This window comes from Oratosquilla oratoria, chromosome 42 (genome assembly GCF_046742065.1).
Source record: "Oratosquilla oratoria isolate Oo_2021 chromosome 42, ASM4674206v1, whole genome shotgun sequence".
NCBI classification, from domain to species: domain Eukaryota; kingdom Metazoa; phylum Arthropoda; class Malacostraca; order Stomatopoda; family Squillidae; genus Oratosquilla; species Oratosquilla oratoria.
Window position 1 is genome coordinate 31,205,494 of NC_134818.1, and position 20,000 is coordinate 31,225,493.

A 20,000-nucleotide genomic window follows, 5' to 3' on the forward strand; every position below is an offset into this window, starting at 1 on the left:
ATTCTTTCTTTATCCTCTCAGTTGTTTTTCTTTCTCCCCCTCTCTTCTCTCCCCGCTCTCCTCCCCTTTCCTTCTTACTCCCAGCCATCTCCCCACTTCCTTCTTACCCCCAGCTTTCGTCCCTTCTTCCTCCTCCCCTTTTCTTCCCCCACCATTCTTCCTCCCCCTGCCTTCTTCCTCCCCCAGCCCTCTTCCTCCCCCTGCCTTCTTCCTCCTGCATTCTTCCCACTGCCCTCCTCCCCCTACTTTCCTCCCCTTGTCTTTTCCCCCTGCCTTCTTTCCCCTGCCTTCCTCCTGTATTCCTCCCCCTGCACCTCTCCCCCATTTCATTCATCAATACCATTGCCTCATCCTTCTCCCTCTCCTCTCCCCATTCCCCTCTCCTCTCCCTCTCCACCTTCCCCTCTCCCTCCTGTTCCCTCTTTCCCTCTCCCTCCCCTTCCCCCTCAACATCACCCCTTCAACATCTCCCCTTCAACATCTCCCACAACTTCCCCACAACCTCCCATCAGTAACACCCCTCAACCTCTCCCTTTGAACATCTCCCCTCAGCATTTACCCTCAGTCTCTCCCCATTACATTTCCCCTCGACATTTCCCCACCCTCAACCTCTCCCCTCAAGTCACCTCACCCCTGAACCTCTCCCCTCAAGTCACCTCACCCCTCAACTTTTCCTCTCCATCTCTCCCCTCAATCTCTCCCGTCAACATTTCCCACGACCTCTCCCTTCAACTCAACCTCACCCCTCAACCTCACCCCTCAACTTCTCCCTTCGACCTCTCCCCTTAACCTCTCCCCTTAACCTCTCCCCTCGACCTCTCCCCTCAGCCTCCCCTACCTTTCTCTCACCCTCTCTTGTCTCGCCCTCTCCTGGAAGCCTTTTGTGAGGGAACCTGGAAAAAAGCGAATTTCAGATTTCCAGCAGCGGGGAAGGTCACGTCAGTTCAGGACGGACGGATGCTTCCTCCTCTTCCTCTTCCTCTTCCTCCACTCTCTCATCTTCTTCCTCCTCTTCTTCCTCCTCTTCTTCCTCATCTTGTCTTCCTCTGCTTCCTCTTCCTCCTATCCTTCTTCCTCTTCTTCCTCCTCTTCTTCCTCCTCTTCCCTTCCTGTTCTCCTCCTGTTCCCCTCCTCTTATGTTACCTCTTTCTCTTATGCCTCCTCCTCCCCCTCCCCCTCCACCCCTCCTCCTCCCTCTTATTCTCCCACTTACTTCACCCTCAGAGCACACCTACACCTCCAGGTCCCCCCTCCGTCCCCCCTTGTACATCCTCGTTCTTATCCTTATCCGCCACACCCACACACGCACAAGCTTCTTTCTCGAGTACGGGCCTGGCCCTCGACGTACCACGTCCTCGAGTGGCTGTTTAGGCCGAGGACTCGAGAGCTGCTCGCTCACCCTCACACTTCCCCAAACCTCCGCCCTTCCCTCCTTCCTCCAACCTTCGCCCTTGCTCCTTTCTCCCTCCCCACTTCCCCGTCCTCTTCGTTCCCCTCCTCCTCTTTCTCCACCTCTCCCTCCCCCCCTCTCCCTCTCCCTCTTCCCCTGCTTTGTCCTGAATCCCCAGTTTTACTCTCAGTATTGTGGAATACTTGAAACTGGCTTGAAACTGTCGAAATCTTCAGTAGTGTCGTTTTATATATATATATATATATATACACACACATGTATACATGTATATCTCTATTTGTTTATGTATTTGCGTAAATGATAGATTTAGTACAACTTTCACTGTTTTTCCTTCGGGTTTATTTATTTATTTATTTATTTATTTATTTTTTTATTGTCACTTATTATTTTATTATTTTTATAATTATATTTTCATTATTATATACATGTGTGTGTGTATATATATATATATATATATATATATATATATATATATATATATATATAATATCACAAAATGTAGTAGCACATTTGTAAATAATCATGAAGAACCCACAGTCGGAATAAAAGCAAACATAGAAAAAAGTATAACTTCTACATTTCGGCTAATAGCTATAGCCTGAAGAGGGCTATAGCTATTAGCCGAAATATATAAGTTACACATTCTTCTAAAGTTTCCTTTTATTCCGACTGTGGGTTCTTCGTAATATATATATATATATATATATATATATGTGTGTGTGTGTGTGTGTGTGTATGTATGTATATATAATATATTGAGCGTTTAAGGCCTCGTTTGTTGTATAGAATGCATAACAACAATAATATAACATTGGTTTAGAATTGCGGTCCGTTGTCTTTCCCTTCAGGAAGACGCGACTTCTTGAGACCGCAGTTTCGATAGAAAGGTAGAAACTGGTAAACTATAAGAACAATAAGTGACTGGCTCTCGAATTTCTTTGTCTATCGACCTCTTTTCTCTCTCCCCCCCCTCTCTCTCTCTTTCTCTCTCTCTCTCTTTCTCTCTCTCTCTCTCTCTCTCTCTCTCTCTCGCTTCGCCCTCCACCTCTTTGTCAACCTCATCTTCCTCGTCGTCCTTCTCCACTTCGTCCCCCCCTCCTCCTCCTTGTCCTCCTCCTCTTTGTCCCCCCACCTCCTCGTTCCCCTCCTCCTCGTTCCCCTCCTCCTCCTCCTCCTCCTCTTCATCTAACTCCTCGTTTCCCTCCTCCTCCTCTTCCTTCCTCCTCCTCTTCGTCCCCCCACATCCTCGTCCAACTCCTCCGCCTCCTCCTCCTCCTCGTCTTCCTCCTCCTTGTCTTCCTCCTCTCCTCCTCCATCTCGAAGACTTGCATCATCTACGGGTCACCCTTAGAGCCCCATTTGTCTACTGTCGTAATCCCCGAACTGTGTTGTGGTGCGAATAATAACATGGATGGACCCCATCCTTGAGCCTCGTACTCGAATCGCGTCTTTGAGCCACGTTTCCAATATCGTTCTCGAACCTCGTCCTCGAACCTCGTCCTCAAACCTCGTCCTCGATCTCGTCCTCGATCTCGTCCTCCAGCCTCATTCTCGAACCTGTCTATTCCGCACCAATAGTTTCCGTCTTTTTAAGCTTTGCTGGTATGACTGCTGTTTTTATCCGGAGGTCTGTATTATTGCAAAGTTCCAAGTTTTTCGTTTTTTTTTTTCACATTTTCTTTTTTCATTCAGAATTTTATCTTCAGATTTGTTCGTTGTTCTTTTTAATTTAGCTTTTCAGCGTTTGTGTGTATTCTGTCCCCCCCCCACCTCTCTTTATTTCTTATTCATTAATTTATTCTTTTCTTTTGTTTATTCGCAGTGGGAAGGGAAGACGTGGTTTATTGTCCTCTTCGCGTTATATCCCGTTGGAGGCAGTGACCCTGCCGCTCCCTCCGGAAGAGGGGGGGGAGGGAAGATTGGGAAAGTGGGGAAAGGAGGAGGGAAGAGGGGGGTAAGGGGGAGGAAAGAGGGCGTAAGAAGGGAAGGGGAGGGAAGAGGGGGAAGGGAAATGAGAGGGAAGAGTGGAAGAGGAGGAAGGCAGACAGGGGAAGGGATGAGGAGGGAAGGGGGAGGAAGTCCATCAAAAGGAGGGAATATGTTGGAGAAATGGATGGCATGCTCGGCTGGCGGCGTCCTGAAGGTCCTCGGCTCGAATCCTTCCGTGTGTGAAATCATTTCTAGTAGCCATGTCCCTACGTCTTTCCCACGACTGTTCCCCTTGTATGCTTTCAAGTACATATATGTTTGTGTATATGTGTATGTATATATATGCTACTGGTCGAGCTACGACGGACATCTAAACGGAGGTAGCAGCTTTGTCTTGTGATAAGACGACTTGTATGCTTTCAAGTACATACTGTATATGTTTGTGTGTGTGTGTATGTATATATATGCTACTGGTCGAGCTACGACGGACATCTAAAAGGAAGTAGCAGCTTTGTCTTGTGATAAGACGACTTGTATGCTTTCAAGTACATATATGTTTGTGTGTATGTGTATGTATATATATGCTACTGGTCGAGCTATGACGGACATCTAATAGGAGGTAGCAGTTTTGTCTTGTGATAAGACGACTTGTATGCTTTCAAGTACATATATGTTTGTGTGTATGTGTATGTATATATATGCTACTGGTCGAGCTACGACAGACATCTAAAAGGAAGTAGCAGCTTTGTCTTGTGATAAGACGACTTGTATGCTTTCAAGTACATATATGTTTGTGTGTATGTGTATGTATATATATGCTACTGGTCGAGCTACGACGGACATCTAATAGGAAGTAGCAGCTTTGTGTTGTGATAAGACGACTTGTATGCTTTCAAGTACATATATGTTTGTGTGTATGTTTATGTATATATATGCTACTGGTCGAGCTACGACGGACATCTAAAAGGAAGTAGCAGCTTTGTCTTGCGATAAGACGACGTACAGCCAAGGGTCAAGTCCCGCTGGTAGAGTTGTTTAATCCAATTGCCAAAACTTTACACTCTTGAATATAAGTTTTTTTTTGTTTTTCTTGTAGACTAAGCGTCACAAGACTTCCTTGATTACAAAATTGTATTTGCAGTGTGATTCGACAATTTATGTATGTTGCAATTAGTCACTGTAATGTCTTCATGCATGAAGCAAGGCCGGGGGAAATAAATGAAATGAAAGAAGATGAATAAATGAATAGAAAATAAATCTTAGCGTGTTGAATGCACTATATCCACTACACCCGCACTCCTGAAATAAAATAACAAAATAAGATAAATAAATAAATATAAAATAAATGGAACCAGGTTGAATGCACTATATCCACTACAACGCTACCCCAGAAATAGAATTAGATAAAATAGAATAAATTGATAAATGGAAAATAGATGGTAACAGGTTGAATACACTACATGTCCAGCACACCCTCAGCCCACACTAGTGATGTCAAGTGAAAGACTCGAACTGTTGATCTTGAGAACATCAGTCGAATGTGCCCATCACGACAGTGCATACTAAAGAATATTAAAAAGAGGTGGTGTAAAAGGATGAGGAAGATAGTGATGGTGGAGATGGACAACGCAACGAGTTGGTGGAGGATAAAGAGGTGGTGGAAGAGGAGGAAGAGGTGATGGAAGAGGAGGAAGGAGAAAAGGGAGTAGTGGAGGAGGAAGAGGAGAAAGAAAAGGAGGTGGTGAGGAGGAAAAAGAGAAAGGAAGGGGGTGGTGGAAGAAGACAAAGAGGAAGAGGGTGATGGAGGAGGAGAAAAAGGTGGTGGAGGTAAAACAAATTGTGGTGGTGGTGGAGGAGGAGGAGGTGGAGGAAATAAGAAGATGAGGGGTGGTGGTGGAGGAGGTGTTGTTACATATGGGGTGTGGTAAGGCCCATCGGGAGGAGGGTAGGTCGGTCCCAGGGCCCCGCCGGCGTTGTTGCTCGCCCATGAATATAAACAAGACTGATGCCCGGGTTACTCACTTTTTAAGCGATGACACGCGACGTGGGATGGGAACAAGCCGCGCAGGAGATGCTGTGCGTGTGTGTGTGTGTGTGTGTATGTATGTATGTATGTATATATGTATGTACTATGTGTGTGTGCTAGTGTATGTTTTTTTGTAGTGTATGAATAGTCTTTTTTCATAGTACCGCTAAATTACTTTATCTTAACCAGAAATGATTACCCAAGGCTTTCGTTTAAAGATCTACTTATCATCTAAGAACAACAGAAATAGAAATCGCGTCATATTTGAACAAAATATACAAGTCGTACCACAATGCTCAAAAAGGGGTGAACCGCACTCCTATTTTCTTTGACACAGCAACTCTACTCGTCAGTCCAATCCACCTCATCAACTCTACCCCCTTTCTATCTGGGCTTCAGCTCTTCAAACCGCCCTCGGTTCTACCCACGCCCACTTTTCTGACGTTCATTCAATCGTACCCACTCGCAGTTCCCGCCCACATAAGCACACCTACGCTTGTACATCCACTGTTACACATGTACATTTGTAGTCTCTAGTTTTTCAATCATTAATTTCTGTTATGCCGTGGGTTGATTTATCTAAGTATCATTTATTTATTAATTAATTTATATTTATAACTACATTTTTGGCCTATCCAGAGAAATAATTCTATTTTATCTTATATCATTTTATTTTATTTTATTTATTTTCATTTTCTTAATGGTCTATCTAACTACCAAGGGCTATAAGGGAGGTACTGAAATCACTCATTCCATCCCCATCCATCACTCTTGTCGCACAAAATCTATTGTAGCTTCGCTACGGGCTCCGACAAGCACTTGGGGCAAAGCTGACGAACTTGTTCGTAGCTAAGTGCCTCCTAATGTAAATTCACCCATTATCACAGAGTTGTCAAAGACTGGCCTCGTTTTGTATTTTAAGGCCTTGTTCACACCAGCGGTTTGAACCGCGAAGGTTCAACTACAATGTAAGTCATCGGAGGCGTTCACACAACCACGCAGTTTTTCCTTGACTATGCGGTACCGCCGCGGTTTCCGCGTGGTTCAAACCGCTAGTGTGAACAGGGCCTAATCCTTTAACTCAGATGAGTTGATAGAAATTTGTGTGAGCAGTGTACATGTAAAAGTTCTTAATGGTCAGAGAGAGAAATCTTTTATTAATAAAGTGTTTTTGCACTCAGGTCCATGTCTCGCATCCATGCAGTTACGTACATAAACATCCAATTATTTCACATGTACGTATTGTTGTGTGTGTATAAACACACACACACACACACACACACACACACACACACACACACACACACACACACACACACACACACAAATCGCTGCACAAAAGCCTTGTAAAACCATAAATGACCTTCGCGTGCATTTCGTGTATGGAGACGCTGCTGTGCGTGTGCGTTTGCGTGCGTTGCGTGTGTGTGGTGGCGGTAGAGGGGAGGGGGGGAGGTGGTTGTTATACGTTGGGCAATAGCGAAGCCGACGCCAATGCCGAGGTCATTTCTCTTCTTCGTACTGTAATGGTGTTTCCGCTGTACAGCACGTGATCTCACCCATTGCTCCCCCATTCCCCCCATTCCTCCCCATTCCCCTATTCCTGTCTCATTGCTCCATCTCTCCCCGTTACCCCCATTTCTCCCCCCATCCCCCCATTCCCCCTCTTATCCTGTCGTCTTCCCTTTATCTCCCTTCCTTCCCCCTCCTACTATCCACTTTGCTCAGTCCCCAACCAGCCTCCCCACTCCCATATCCTCCCACTTTCTATCCTATTACTTTAGTCACATTCCCTTTCATCCCCACTCTCCCCAATACTCCCCTCGATCCCATTCTTGATCCCTCCCTTCCCTCCCTCCTCTACTTCCCCTCCCGCCCTTCCCTCCCGTTCCTCCCTTCCCACTCTCCCTCCCTTCCTCCATCCCTCCCTTCCCTTCCCTTCCTTCCCTCTGTTTCCTTCCTTCCCTCACCTTCCCTCCTTCCCTCTCTTCCCACTCTGTTTCCCTTCCTTCTCTCCCTTCCCTTCCTTCTCTCCCTTCCCTCCCTTCTCTCCCTTCCCTCCTTCCCTCCTTCCCTTCCCTCCCTTCCCTCTTTCCCTCCCTCCAACTCCCTTCCCACCCTGTCACCCATTTCTCCTTCCCCTCCCTTCCCTCCTTTCCAACCTTCCCTCCCTTCCAGCCTTCTCTTCCTTCCCTGCCTTCCCTCCTTTCCTTAACCAGAACCAGTCCTTTTAGCAAAAAATGCATCTTTAACCCCCCCCCCACGCTCTCCACATCTCCCTTCTTTATCCTGTTTTCCTTCCCTAAATCCCTTCTCCCTCCCACGTAGGGCCTCTGTCGACATACATGGCCAACTACCTAATCCCCCTTTATCTACGTACAGTGCATGGGCTAGCCTCAACTACCTTTTTTCTCTCTTTCTCTCTCTCCTCTCTTTCTCTCCTCTCTTTCTCTCCTCTCTTTCTCTCCTCTCTTTCTCTGTCCCTTTCGTCCTTCATACCCCCACGTTCCCAGTCCTTGTTTTCTTCATTCATTCTCGTATCCTTATTTGCGACTTGACACTGCTCCCCTCACTTTCCTCCTGTTTCCTCTCCTCTCTTATCCTCCTCTCCCGTCCCATCCCCTCTCCTCTCCTCTCCTCGCCCCTCCTCTCCTCGCCCCTCCTCGCCGCTTCTGCTCTGCTCACGTTTCCTCTTCTCTCCTTTCTCCTTCCCTCCTTCCTTCCATCCCTCCTTCCTTCTTTCCCTCCCTCCCTCCCTCCCTCCCTCCCTCCTTCCCTCCCTCCTTCCCTCCCTATTCCTCTCTCTCTCCTCTCCTCTCTTCTCTTTCTCTCTGCTTCTCCCGCCTTTTTTCTTTCCTCTATCTTTTGTATGCCCGCATCTCCCCATACTTCCCGCCATCTTTCCCTACCTCCCCTCCCTCCTCCCCTCCTCCCCTCCTCCTCCCCTTTTTTTGTTTTTTCCCTCTTTACCCTAATTAATCCCTTTCCTTCTCTATTCATCTCCCCTCATTACAAAGTGTCCACCGTATTTGTGAATCTGGAATAACGGAAAGGGGCAGAGCGTTCTACCAATATTACATTTTGTTCTCTTTATATTTCTCCGTCCCCCCTTCTCTCTCTCTCTCTCTCTCTCTCTCTCTCTCTCTCTCTCTCTCTCTCTCTCTCTCTTTCGACCTTCCGTTTCCATTCCACTGTTTCCTTTATGTTTGTCCCTTTTTTCTTTACTTCCATTTCTCTTCGCCACCCTTCTTCCCTCCACCCTTTCCCCTCATTGCCTCCTCCTTTCCCCTCGTTTCCCCCTCATTTCCATCCTCGTTTTTCCCCCTCTTTACCTCATTCCCATCCTTTTTCTTTCCCATTTCCCTGTTTTCCCCTTACTTCCCCATTTCCCCTCATTCCCCATAATCTACCTCGTTTCCCCTCATTTCCATCCTTTTTCCCTTCTTTACCTCATTCCCATCCTTTTTCTTTCCCATTTCCCTACTTTCCCCTTACTTTCCCTATTTTCCCTCATTCCCCATAATCTACCCCCTCGTTTCCCCTCATTCCAACCACCTTTTCACACGTTTCCCCTCGTTTCCCATCCTTCGCCACCTCTCCCTTCTCCCACCAGCTCCCTCATCACTCACCAGTTGCCTCCACCCAATTTACTCCTTCATCCTTGCATTGTCTCCTTACAAGCCTCTTTTCCCCTCCTTACGATCCTCACCTTCCTTCCTTACTATCCTCTTCTTTCCTTCCTACAGTCCTTTCCTTCCCTCCCTATAGTCCTCTCCTTCCCTTCTTAGTCTTCACCTTTTCTCCATAACATTCTCGCCTTCCCTCCTTACAACCCTCTCCTTACCTCCTTACAGTCCTCTTCTTTCCCTCCTTACCATTCTCGCTTTCCCTCTTTACATTCCTTTCCTTCCCTCCTTACCATCTCCTTCCGTCTTGACCATCCTTTACTTCCCTCCGTACAATCCTCGCCTTATAATCCTGTCCTTCCCTCCGTACCATCCTCTCCTTCCCTCTTTAACATCCTCTCCTTTTTTCCTTACCATCCTCTCCTTCCCTCCTTACCATCCTTTCCTTCCCTCCTTACCATCCTCTCCCTCCTTCTTTAACATCATCTCTTCCTTCCTTACCATCCTCTCCTTCCCTCCTTACCATCTTTTCTTTCCCTCCTTACCAGCCTCTCTTTCCTTGCAACCCTTTCCTTCCTTACAATTTTTTCCTTCCCTCCTTACAACCCTCTCCTTTCCTTCTTTACAGTCCTCTCCTTCCCTCCTTATAGTTCTCTCCTTCCCTCTGTATAGTCCTCTCCTTCCCTCGTTACCATCCTCTCCTTCCCTCGTTACCATCCTCTCCTTCCTTCCTTACCATGATTGCCTACCTTCCTTACCATCCTCTCCATCCCTCCTTACCATCCTCTCCTTCCCTCCCATTTCTCATTACCTCTTTTCTTTACCGCCTCTGTTTTCCCCTTTCAACTTCTTTTCCTTCTTTTCCACATTATTGTTTCTCCCGCACCCACCACGTTTCGTCTTACGCTCTGCTTTCCCCCTCCTCCCCTTCCTGCTCCGTCCCCCTCCCCGTCCACCGCTGTCATCCTTCACGTCCCTCTTGTGTCTAGCTGTCCCCATCCACTTATCTTACCCCCCTCCTTCTCCTCCTCCTCCTCCTCCTCCTCCTCCTCCTCCTCCTCCTCCTCCCCCTCCTCCATCACCAACTTCTGCTTCACCTCCTACTCTACCTCCTGCTCCTCTTCCTCCGACCTCATGCTCCTCCTCCTCATCCTCCTTCTTCCTCTCCTCCTTACACTCCTTCTCTTCCTGCTACTCCTCCACCACCTTCTTCTCCTCCACCTCGTATAACCTCCTTAATCTCCACCTCTTCTTCCTTCTCTTTCTCTCACCTTCCTCTCCTTTTCGTCTGCCTCCTCCTCGTGATCATTACTTTCACCTTTCTCATCCTCATTCTTCAAACCCCCTTCTCTCTCTCTCTCTTTCTCTCCCTCTCTCTGTCCAGCACATTCCGTCACATCCTTCCCCATTGTTTTTTTTTCGCTCAACAAATCCCCCTTCCTCCCCTCCCCCTCCCCCCACAGCACCCCTTGTGGACACCCCCCCCGCCCCCCACCCGGTCCCGACTCCCTTCTCTCCCAAATCCCCCTCCGCGTCTTGCAGACAATTGTTTTCGTCAGGCTTGGAGGGGGCGAGGGCGCTTGCGGTGTTTGTTTGTTTCTGTACATATTTTTTGTGCTTTCGGGAATAAGGCTTACGGAGGGCAGAGAGAGAGAGAGAGAGAGAGAGAGAGAGAACTGGGGGAGAGAGATAATGAGAAGCAGATAAGAGGGAGGGAAAGAAAAGGGGATGAGAAACAAGAGCGAGAATGATGGAGTGAAAAGAGGAAGGGGTGGAGAGGGAGGGGGAAGAAGGAGGGAGGGGTGGAGAGGGAAGGGGGAAGAAGGAGGGAAAAGTGGAGTGAGAATGTGGAAGGAGGAGGGAGGGGGTGGCGAGTGAGGAAGTAAAGGAGTAATGGACAAAAGAAGGGGAGCAACAGGAAGACCAACACTTGAAGATACTGAAACTATTCTTCTCTTCAGATTAGTTTCCCTGTCTGGCGCCAGGTGGGTGGGTATCGAGCAAAGGTCCCGACGAGCTTAATGAAATCGTGTGACGTTAGCCTGAATAGAATATGAATTAAATATTGTGTCGTTTTAATAGCAAGGTTTGGTCACTTTCCTTATTTATTTTATCCCTTGTATTATATATATATATATATATATATATATATATATATATATATATATATATATATATATAATGTATGTATGTATGTATACAGGTATATATATATATATATTTTTTTTTTTCTGCCCAGCTGGTCAGAATTGCTTTGTAACAGCTGGAACTAGACATGATTCGGTTTAACGTCCCGAACTCCTCCATCAAGAGGTACGGTGCCCCTTACAAAGGAGTTTGTAGCGTAGAATTTAATGAACCATGCCTTTGGTGTAACTCGATGGTGGCAGGGTTCGAGCCCCCTTCACCTCGACCTCCGTCGCAAGTAGCGACGCTCGGCCAGCGAACATCTTGGAACAAGACGTAGAAGTCTTAAATTACCCCAGAAATGTTAACCGGGACTGACAATTATCACTAATAAAAACAAGAGTAAATCAATGTTAGATTTAAAAGTGATGGATAGATGTGTGTGATAACATTATACACTATAGTACACAATATAATTTTAATGTATGATGCATGCTACTGTATCATAACGTATTATACGTAGCCCAGTAGAATGCGGAATGGACATTGCTACGGTCAACTCATTGTCTTTATATCTTGTGTGCACAAGCGCTCATTCCTGCATATATTTTTGTGTGTGTTTGTTTAGGGGGGGAGAGGAAGGGTGAGGGGGAGGAAGTCTTCTCCCATTCCCCCCCTCCCTCCCCACCCCCCTCTTCTGGTGGAAAGTGGGTTGGGGCCTCTTTCCCAAAGGTACGAACTTCCTCATTTAGTTTCGTCTCTGTTGGATTCTAAAGTTTTCTTTGTAATTTCTCAACTTGTAGTGTTTTGTGTGTTTGTATCTCCCAGGATTTTTCTTTTGCTTCTCCGCAATCTTGCAATGTTTCCCCATGAACTGCTCCCTTGTAACGTCGTCTCCTCGTATCCCGTTACCTTGTAACTACGCCCTTCGTGATGTTTTGCCTCGTAATTACCCTATATCCTCGTATATCCTCTTTTAAATAACTATCACCTTGTTTGGGCGCTCCCTGCATCGCCATTCTCCTACACCCAATCTTTGAGCCTCTCCCCTTTGTTTTACGTAAGAACATAAGAATGAAGGAGACTGCAAGAGACCATAAGGCCTACACTAGGTAGTTCCATGTCCATTAACACCTGTCATCCCGATCCATAAAGCTGTCAAACCTTTCCTTAACAACCGATAGTTTCAGCGCTCACTACCTGGTTACTAAGTCTATTCCATTCGTTGACCACTCTATTGGTAGACCAGTTTTTGCCAATTTCCTTCTTGCCATTGATCAAAGTGCGTCCTCTTTGTGTTTATTATTATTCCCCTGTGTCAACAGGTGAGGTTGTTGAAATTGGCATTTTGTGAGGTTGGTCACTAGTTCTGGGCCGTTAATGGACAGGGAGGTCCTGTCACTTCACATTCATTAAGGATGTGCTCATGGGTCTGTATCTGACCACATCGACAAAGGTCCGAATCATTTCCCCAAGGATCGTCGGCCTATGTAAGGACATTTGACATCCTATTAATTTCGCCTTCCCCGGCCGCTCCTGGCGGTCGACAGGGGAACCACTCGTTCTCGATGTCAACTCTCCCGCCCATGTTGTGGTCTTTGTTGATTTAGCAATCGGTGATTTTTAGATTTATAGGACTGTTGTTGATCAGTTGTTTGGATGTTGATGGGAGTTTTCTGTGTAAAGAGTAAAGGTTAAAGCAACGAGGCAGCTACAATAGTTTTTCATTAGTTCCTCTTTGATCGCTATTTTAATTTGTTTATTTCGTTTATTTTTTGTATTTGTTTTGTTTATTAATTTATTTTATTCTATTATTGTTTTTTATTTCAAACTGTTTATTCATTTATTTTTATTATCATTGTTATTATATATATATATATATATATATAATATTTTTTTTTTTTTTTTTTTTTTATCGTCCACTTAACGAAGGGTGTCTGGCATGTAAACCAGCGCGGTGCTCTTGCGGTTGGAATTATTCATTACTGTCTGTCTTGACGGTTATGGCCATTAATGGTGGTTAATGTCGTTACTGTCAGTTGAAGTCGTTAAGACAGTTCATTTCAGTTCTCTCTTTTTGTGTGTGTGTGTGTGTGTGGTGTAGCATGGCGTAATTTTATTTTATTTATTTATTTATTTATTTTTGTCTTCATTAATTTATTTGGCCTCTACTGAACGATGTTACTAATGTTACAGTTCCATATAACCTGATGACAGACATTGTTATTGAAATGAATATAGAGATAGAAATATATATAGAAATGAAGAGAGAGTTATTCTGTGTAGTATATATTTTCTAGAAGTGGACTAGTGCCTCGTGATATTTCAGATTTTACTTAAGTTCTAGTATTCTAGGATAATGTAGGTGCTCATTCACAGCACATGCTAGGACAAGTGACAATCCCCCCCTAAAATCTTTCTTGACCCCTTGAACACGGCGACGTACTTTTGTCTTCAGGCGATTTTTTGGTCTCCTGGGCTGAACGGGGTCTCGACCGATCAAGGAGTTCAAGACGGAGTGCGGACTCCACCCTCCCCACCCCCATCCCCCCAAAAGGGGGTTGAGTTTGGCAAACTTGCATCTTCGTGTTAAAGGGTGAGGAAGAGACAACAGATGTGGGGATGAGTGTGGGGTGGGGGGAGTTTGGGGAAGAAAATGCTCCGAATGTCGTGCACGTAGCAGGCGACCTGACCTCGCCAGATAGAGAGAATACATTGTTGCGAGAATAGCCACGGGCAGAGAGAATACATTATCTCATAAACAGCTCTCGGGTAGAAAGAATATGCAGCTGCATCAATAGGGAATGCACTACCGCATAGAGTGGAGTGCAGTGCCTTGTGAAGGAAGAGGGAGCAGTGCCGCATAGGGGGAGAGTGCAGTGCTGCATGGGGGAGGGAGCGTGTCGTGCCGCGTGGGGAGAAGGTGTAGTGCTGCATGGGGGGAGCGTGCAGTGCCGCGTGGGAAGAGCGTGCAGTGCCGCGTGGGAAAAGCGTGCAGTGCCGCGTGGAGAGAGGGTGCAGTGGCGCGTGGGAAGAGCGTGCAGTGCCGCGTGGGAAGAGCGTGCAGTGCCGCGTAGGGAGAGTGCAGTGCCGCGTGGGGAGAGAGTGCAGTGCCTCGAGCTCCTGCAGTGCCATAGGAAGACAGCACGAGACAGTGGAATACTCATCCTAGGAACGAGAATATTCTTGAAATATATGCCCATATTTCGAAGAATCGTATGAATATTCTTAGAGACCTACATCAGGATGACGTTGTTTTGACAGAATATACTTCCTATTTGAAGGAAATACATTCAGTTTTTTGTAATCCAGTATGATTATGATATAGTTCTCTAAGAGGTCACCTTTCTCTCTCTATCTCTCTCTCTCTCTCTTTTTGGTCCAGCATCACCCAGAATAATATACAGATCACACCGTCATGCGGTTGTCTGCTTTTATTCTTCCAGCTGCACCCCCCTTTCCCCCCCCCCTACCAACTGCAGCTTCAGCCGCACTCCGTCGAGGTTCAAGAGTCTTGCTGTCAGTCTTCAAGCAAATCAAAGGTTAAATTCCATTTCTTCCGCCATTTCAAAAGAAAGGAGGTGGGGGGAAAGAATGTGGGGGGGAAAGGAGGGGGAGGGGGGATGTGAAAGCAGTGCATGCTTCCACTCGCCATCCACCTCCACTTCCACCACATTTACTTCCACAGCCTCCTTCCCTTCTTCCACCTTCACCTCCTTCATTTTCATTATGTCCACCACTGCCATCACTATCGCCTACACTACTACCACCACCACCTACAGTACTACCACCGCCACCTCCACTACCACCGCCACCTCCACTACCACCACCGCCACCTCCACTACCACCGTCACTACCACTACCGCCACCACTACCACCTCCATTGCTATCACTATCATTACCACCACTCACTACTACCATTCTCGACCACCATCCACACCACGCTAATCTCCCCAGCACTGCCATTTACTCGATCCAGACAAAAGTGGAGAAACGGATGAGGAGGACGAAGGGAAGATCGCAAGGGGAAGAAAGAGGGTGGAAGGGGGGGGGCGCGAGGAGGGAGCGATGGAGGGGGGAGAAGGGGGAAGAAAGGCTGGGGAGGGCTGATTGAACTGAGAAAAGTAAAGATAAACAGTAGAATTCCCATGACACGCCCATGGCTCTCCCTCCCGAAGGGGTGGGGGGGATAGGGGGTCACGTGAGTCATAAACCTATGCTAACAACATAGCCCCCCCATAACCTTCCCCCTCACCTAGCTACCCTTACCTCTATCCCCCCTTTTCCCCCACACCCACTCCCCCCACTTTTTGGTTACCCTTCACTCTATCCCCCCTTTTCCCTCATACCCACTTCCCCCACTCTTAGCGGTAGTTTAAATGATTATACAGTGCTACGTTACTCGTGTATATAAAGGGTTGGGTCGTGGCTTACACCTGGAAACGCCTAACTATGGCCGAACCACTTTCACCCCGTATGCGCAAACATCTCCTGGTTCCCATTACCCTCCCCCCTTTACTTCTCCCCCAAATACTTCTTCCTACTTCCCCCCTATTCCTCCTCCCATCTCTTCTCTCCCATGCTTCTCCCAACTCCCATCTCTCTGCTTCTCCTCTCATACTTCTCTCCCTCCCCAACTCCCCTATCTTATAATTCCCCCAAATTTCTCTCCCCCAGCTCTAATCCCCCAAGCTCTGTTACCCCCACCACATTTCGCCCCCCGCAAATGGCCCCGGCCGTTTCCAATTCCCACCACACCAAAGCTCATTCTCTCTCTCTCTCTCTCTCTCTCTCTCTCTCTCTCTCTCTCTCTCTCTCTCTCTCTCTCTCTCTCTCTCTCTCTCTCTCTCTCTCTCTCTCTCCCCTCCCTCTTATCTCTTTCTCCTCTCCTCTGTCTCTCCTCAGTTTCTCCTCTGTCTCTCCCTACTCTCTCTCCCAACTCTCTCTCCCTACTCTCTCTCCCTACTCTCTCTCCTCTCTCTCCCTCCTCTCCCTCCCTCCTCTCTCTCTCTCCCTCTTCTCTCTCTCTCCCTCTTCTCTCTCTCTCCCTCTTCTCTCTCTCTCCCTCTTCTCTCTCTCTCCCCCTCTCCCTCCTCTCTCTCTCTCCCTCCTCTCTCTCTCTCCTTCCTCTCTCTCTCCCTATCTCTCTCTCTCTCTCTCTCTCTTTTTTTTTCTCTCGCACTCTCCATCTTTCGTCGTTGGATATTTACCACAGTCTCTTATCATATACACACACATTCTCCTTGAGTTTGTGTTCAAAATATTCCTTCGATGTTCTCGGAATGCGTTAATAGTGTATTAGTGTTATGTGTTGGTGAGACGTATGACCTTACGTCACTGTCAAATGACGTCAATGTGAGTTCATTGCGCCTCATCTTGGTTTCTTTTGTGTACTGTAAATGTACTTGCACGTAAATACGCTCTTCTAGATTCGGGATGACACTAAATGAATATGATTATTGCTGTTTTAGATCATAATTACGGGTAGACGTGCGTGCGCGTGTACACACACACACACACACACACACACACACGACTCGTGGTGCTGTGGTAGGGTTCCCGGCCGCCACTACGGCAATCCGGGTTCAAATCCCGCCCAGGGCTGCAATAATTTCAGTATCGATGCGCTGCGAGTCGTTGCTTCAACTCTCGTGAGCGGGAAGTTGGGTGTGTGCGCTCGATCATTATATGAGCTCTCTTCTGGGATGGAAATAGCTGTCGATCACGAGTTTAACACGTGATACAAGACCATGATGAATTATACACACTCGATCGCCTCACCTGCGTAGTAAAATCTTAGAGTCAAGTTTTGACAGCTTTCCATGACGTCATCGCCTTGAACTGGAAAACCTCGATCACGTTTACGGCAGTCTGGAGTCTCTTACGTACCGTCGGTTGATTTTCCTTTTGTGTTTGCTCTCACCAGTCGGTCTTGATCGTTTATGTGGAAGTTGGAGGTGCAAGTATGTAGCCATTGGTAACACTGTCACCACCATTAGAGGTCGTCGAAGGATTCGAACGCAACCCTTCGTGGATTTTTTTTTTTTTTTTTTTTTCCGGTTATCTGCCCTTGAAAGCCTTTCCTCTTTTTTCTTTTTTCTTTTTTTCTTTTTATTCTTTTAGTTTTGCTTCTTCATCTTCCTCTTTTTGTTTTCTTCCTTTTCTGCATCTGCTGCTTCTGCTTCTTCCTCCTCTTCTTCATCTTCTACCTCTTCTTCCTCCTCTTCGTCTTTTTCTTCTTCCTCTTCCCATCGCCTCACACCCGTCGCCCCACATTTGCCCATTTCTTAGTTCTAAATGCCCACAGACTTATCGCCTTAAGTCAGTCTCCCATGCAGTTTACTCAAGGGACACCCCAGGGGCGCCCCTGTACATTCAGCACCTATCACCCTCACCCAGCACTCCGCACACATCGCCCTCAGGACCGGGACGTGACTCCCCGGCACCCATCGCCCGAGGGGCGCGGTGTGGGCAGTCCGATCGGCTCATGATGTGATAGGCCCATATTCCTGGAACGATCAATTTGTATCTCGTATATGAATTACTTTCCCTGACCCTCCGGTGCCCCCTCCCCCTCTCCCCCTTGCTCCCCCACTTCCCTTGCTCCCCCTTGCCTTCCGGTATCCCCCTTCCTCTCCTTCCTCTTCCTCCTGGGCTATAGGCCCTCAACCCCCCCCCCCCCATATATACAGTCTCTCTCTTTCTCCCTCTCCCTCTCTCTCTCTCCCTCTCTCTCTCTCCCGTTCCCTCCCTCTCCCTCTCGCTCTCCCGCTTCCTCCCTCCCCCTCCCTCTTCCTTTCACTCCTCACTCTCTCCTCATTTCCTCACCCCTCCTTTCTCCTATCCCCACCCCTTTCCTCTCCCCTCCTTTCTCCTATCCCCACCCCTTTCCTCTCCCCTTCTCCCATCTTTGCTCCCTCACTGCCTCCCCTGTCCGGTCCCCTCTCTCCCCTCTCCCTCTCCTCCCCTCTCCCCCCCATAGAAGGCCCATCATACCGTAAATAATGATATCTCCCGTCTCCCTCTATGTCCCTCACTTTTATTTATCTACTGAATTTATTCTTGCGCCAAGTACGGTGTCCCCTTTTCACATTTTTTTTGTTTACGATATTCGTCACGTTTACTTCTTTATTTTAGTATATTTACTTGATTATTTTGCTGGTATGCCAGTGTGGACATATAATTTTTAATTGTGTGTGTGTGTGTGTGTGTGTGTGTGTGTGTGTGTGTGTGATAGTATGTAGGGATTTTAGCCCCAGCTACTCTTAATCTTTGCCATCTTTGATAACATCAAAACACATAATGAACAACTATACCAGCCTGACATATCCTCCTCACCACGTCAGCAGCATTTAAAGGTGGCTACAGACCAAATAGTCTCTCTTCTTCCGCTGTTTTCTGGTGTATTCCTCAAGAGCAGAGACTCGTGCCGTCGTCGCCGGTGGTGGTGGTGGCCGGTGACAGAAGTGTCTAAATTGGGGATAAAGAGTCTTATGTGATTTGGGTCGCTTAAGCCTTTGTTTTTCTTGTGTAGGTATACCAGAGGGGAAGGGGGAAGGGGGGGAAGAGAAGTGGGGGAAAGGGGAAGGGTGCAGGGCTTCTGACGAGGAGGAGGAAGAGGGAGGAGGTGGAGGAGGGAGGGTGGAAGGGAAGGAGAGAGGGAGAGAAAGAGAAAGGGAGGGAAGGAAAGAGGGAGAGAAAGAGAAAGGGAGGGAAGGAAAGAGGGAGAGAAAGAGAAAGTGAGGGAAGAATAGAAGGGAGTGAGAGGAAGAGGGAGGAAGGGAAGGAGAGGAGGAGGGAGGAAGATAAGCGAGGAGGGTCCCCACCTCCTTTGGGAACTTGTAAATACACACGAATAAGCGTGTATCTTGAAGAACGTACTTGTGTACTTGTGTAGAAAATGCATATGTGTGAACGTGCAGTGTCAAGAAATGGGAAGTATTCTATAGAGAAAAGGAGCAAGACGGAGAAAATGCATTCAGATTAAACAATGTAATGAATTACACAAAAGATGCCTTGTCAGTTACTGAGGTAAAGTGTACGACAGATTTTGTTTTTAGAATCATAGGATACTCATAAGCTTCTTTCGACGTGAGAAAATGCAAATGCATGTGCATGTGTCATTTTGTGGTTACAACATTTTGTGTAAGGTACATTTGAATGCGTACACAGTATTATAGTCATAAATGTTGAACATTTGTACATGTACATGCATGTATCCATCGTTGTGTGCCGGTACAATAGATCTTCGTGTGTGCATGTATTTGTATCATTGCGTGCGTACGTGAGGTTTCCCTTGTGTATACACACGCCTGCGTGCGTATTCTCACGAACGCAGGTAGAGATTACGCCCCCAATAGAGAGATCTTCCACAGCCAAGAACTGTCGACTATCTTCAGGTAAACAAAGCACAGAGCAACGCCGAAGGAGAAGACAGGCGATCCCTGCGTAGGACCCAAAGGTCTGGGGATCCAAGGATCGGGGGGAGGGGGGGGTTCAAGGGTCTGGGATCCCGGTTCCGACCTCCGGGATCCCGGTTCCGACCTTCGGGATCCCGGTTCAGGGCCATTAACCGGCTCTCACGGCCCTCGAGTATTTATGCGCCGAAAGCTCGCAAGAAGATTAAGAGCTGAAGAACGAGGCAGTGTCTTTCCGAAAGGTCATTTCGGGCTTCGAGGTGTCTGCTGTGGCTGGCGCCTTTGCTCGCTCGCTCTCATTCTCTCTCTCTCTCCCTCTCCCTCTCCCTCTCCCTCTCTTTCTGTATTGCGGCGTTACCACGAGCAACCCTGGACAGGAGGACTGGCATAGAAAAGAGAATACAAGATCAAGAATATGCTTTATTTTTTATTCATTTATTTAGTTCTTTCCGGTTGTATATTGA

The 20,000-nt window shown here is 47.2% G+C and overlaps 1 protein-coding gene across 2 annotated transcripts in view; it reads left to right on the top strand.

The window, feature by feature from the left end:
- LOC143021716 (limbic system-associated membrane protein-like) overlaps positions 1 to 20,000 on the top strand; it is a 606,415-nt gene that overhangs the window by 838 nt on the left and 585,577 nt on the right. The gene's annotated exons all lie outside the window — the stretch shown is intronic.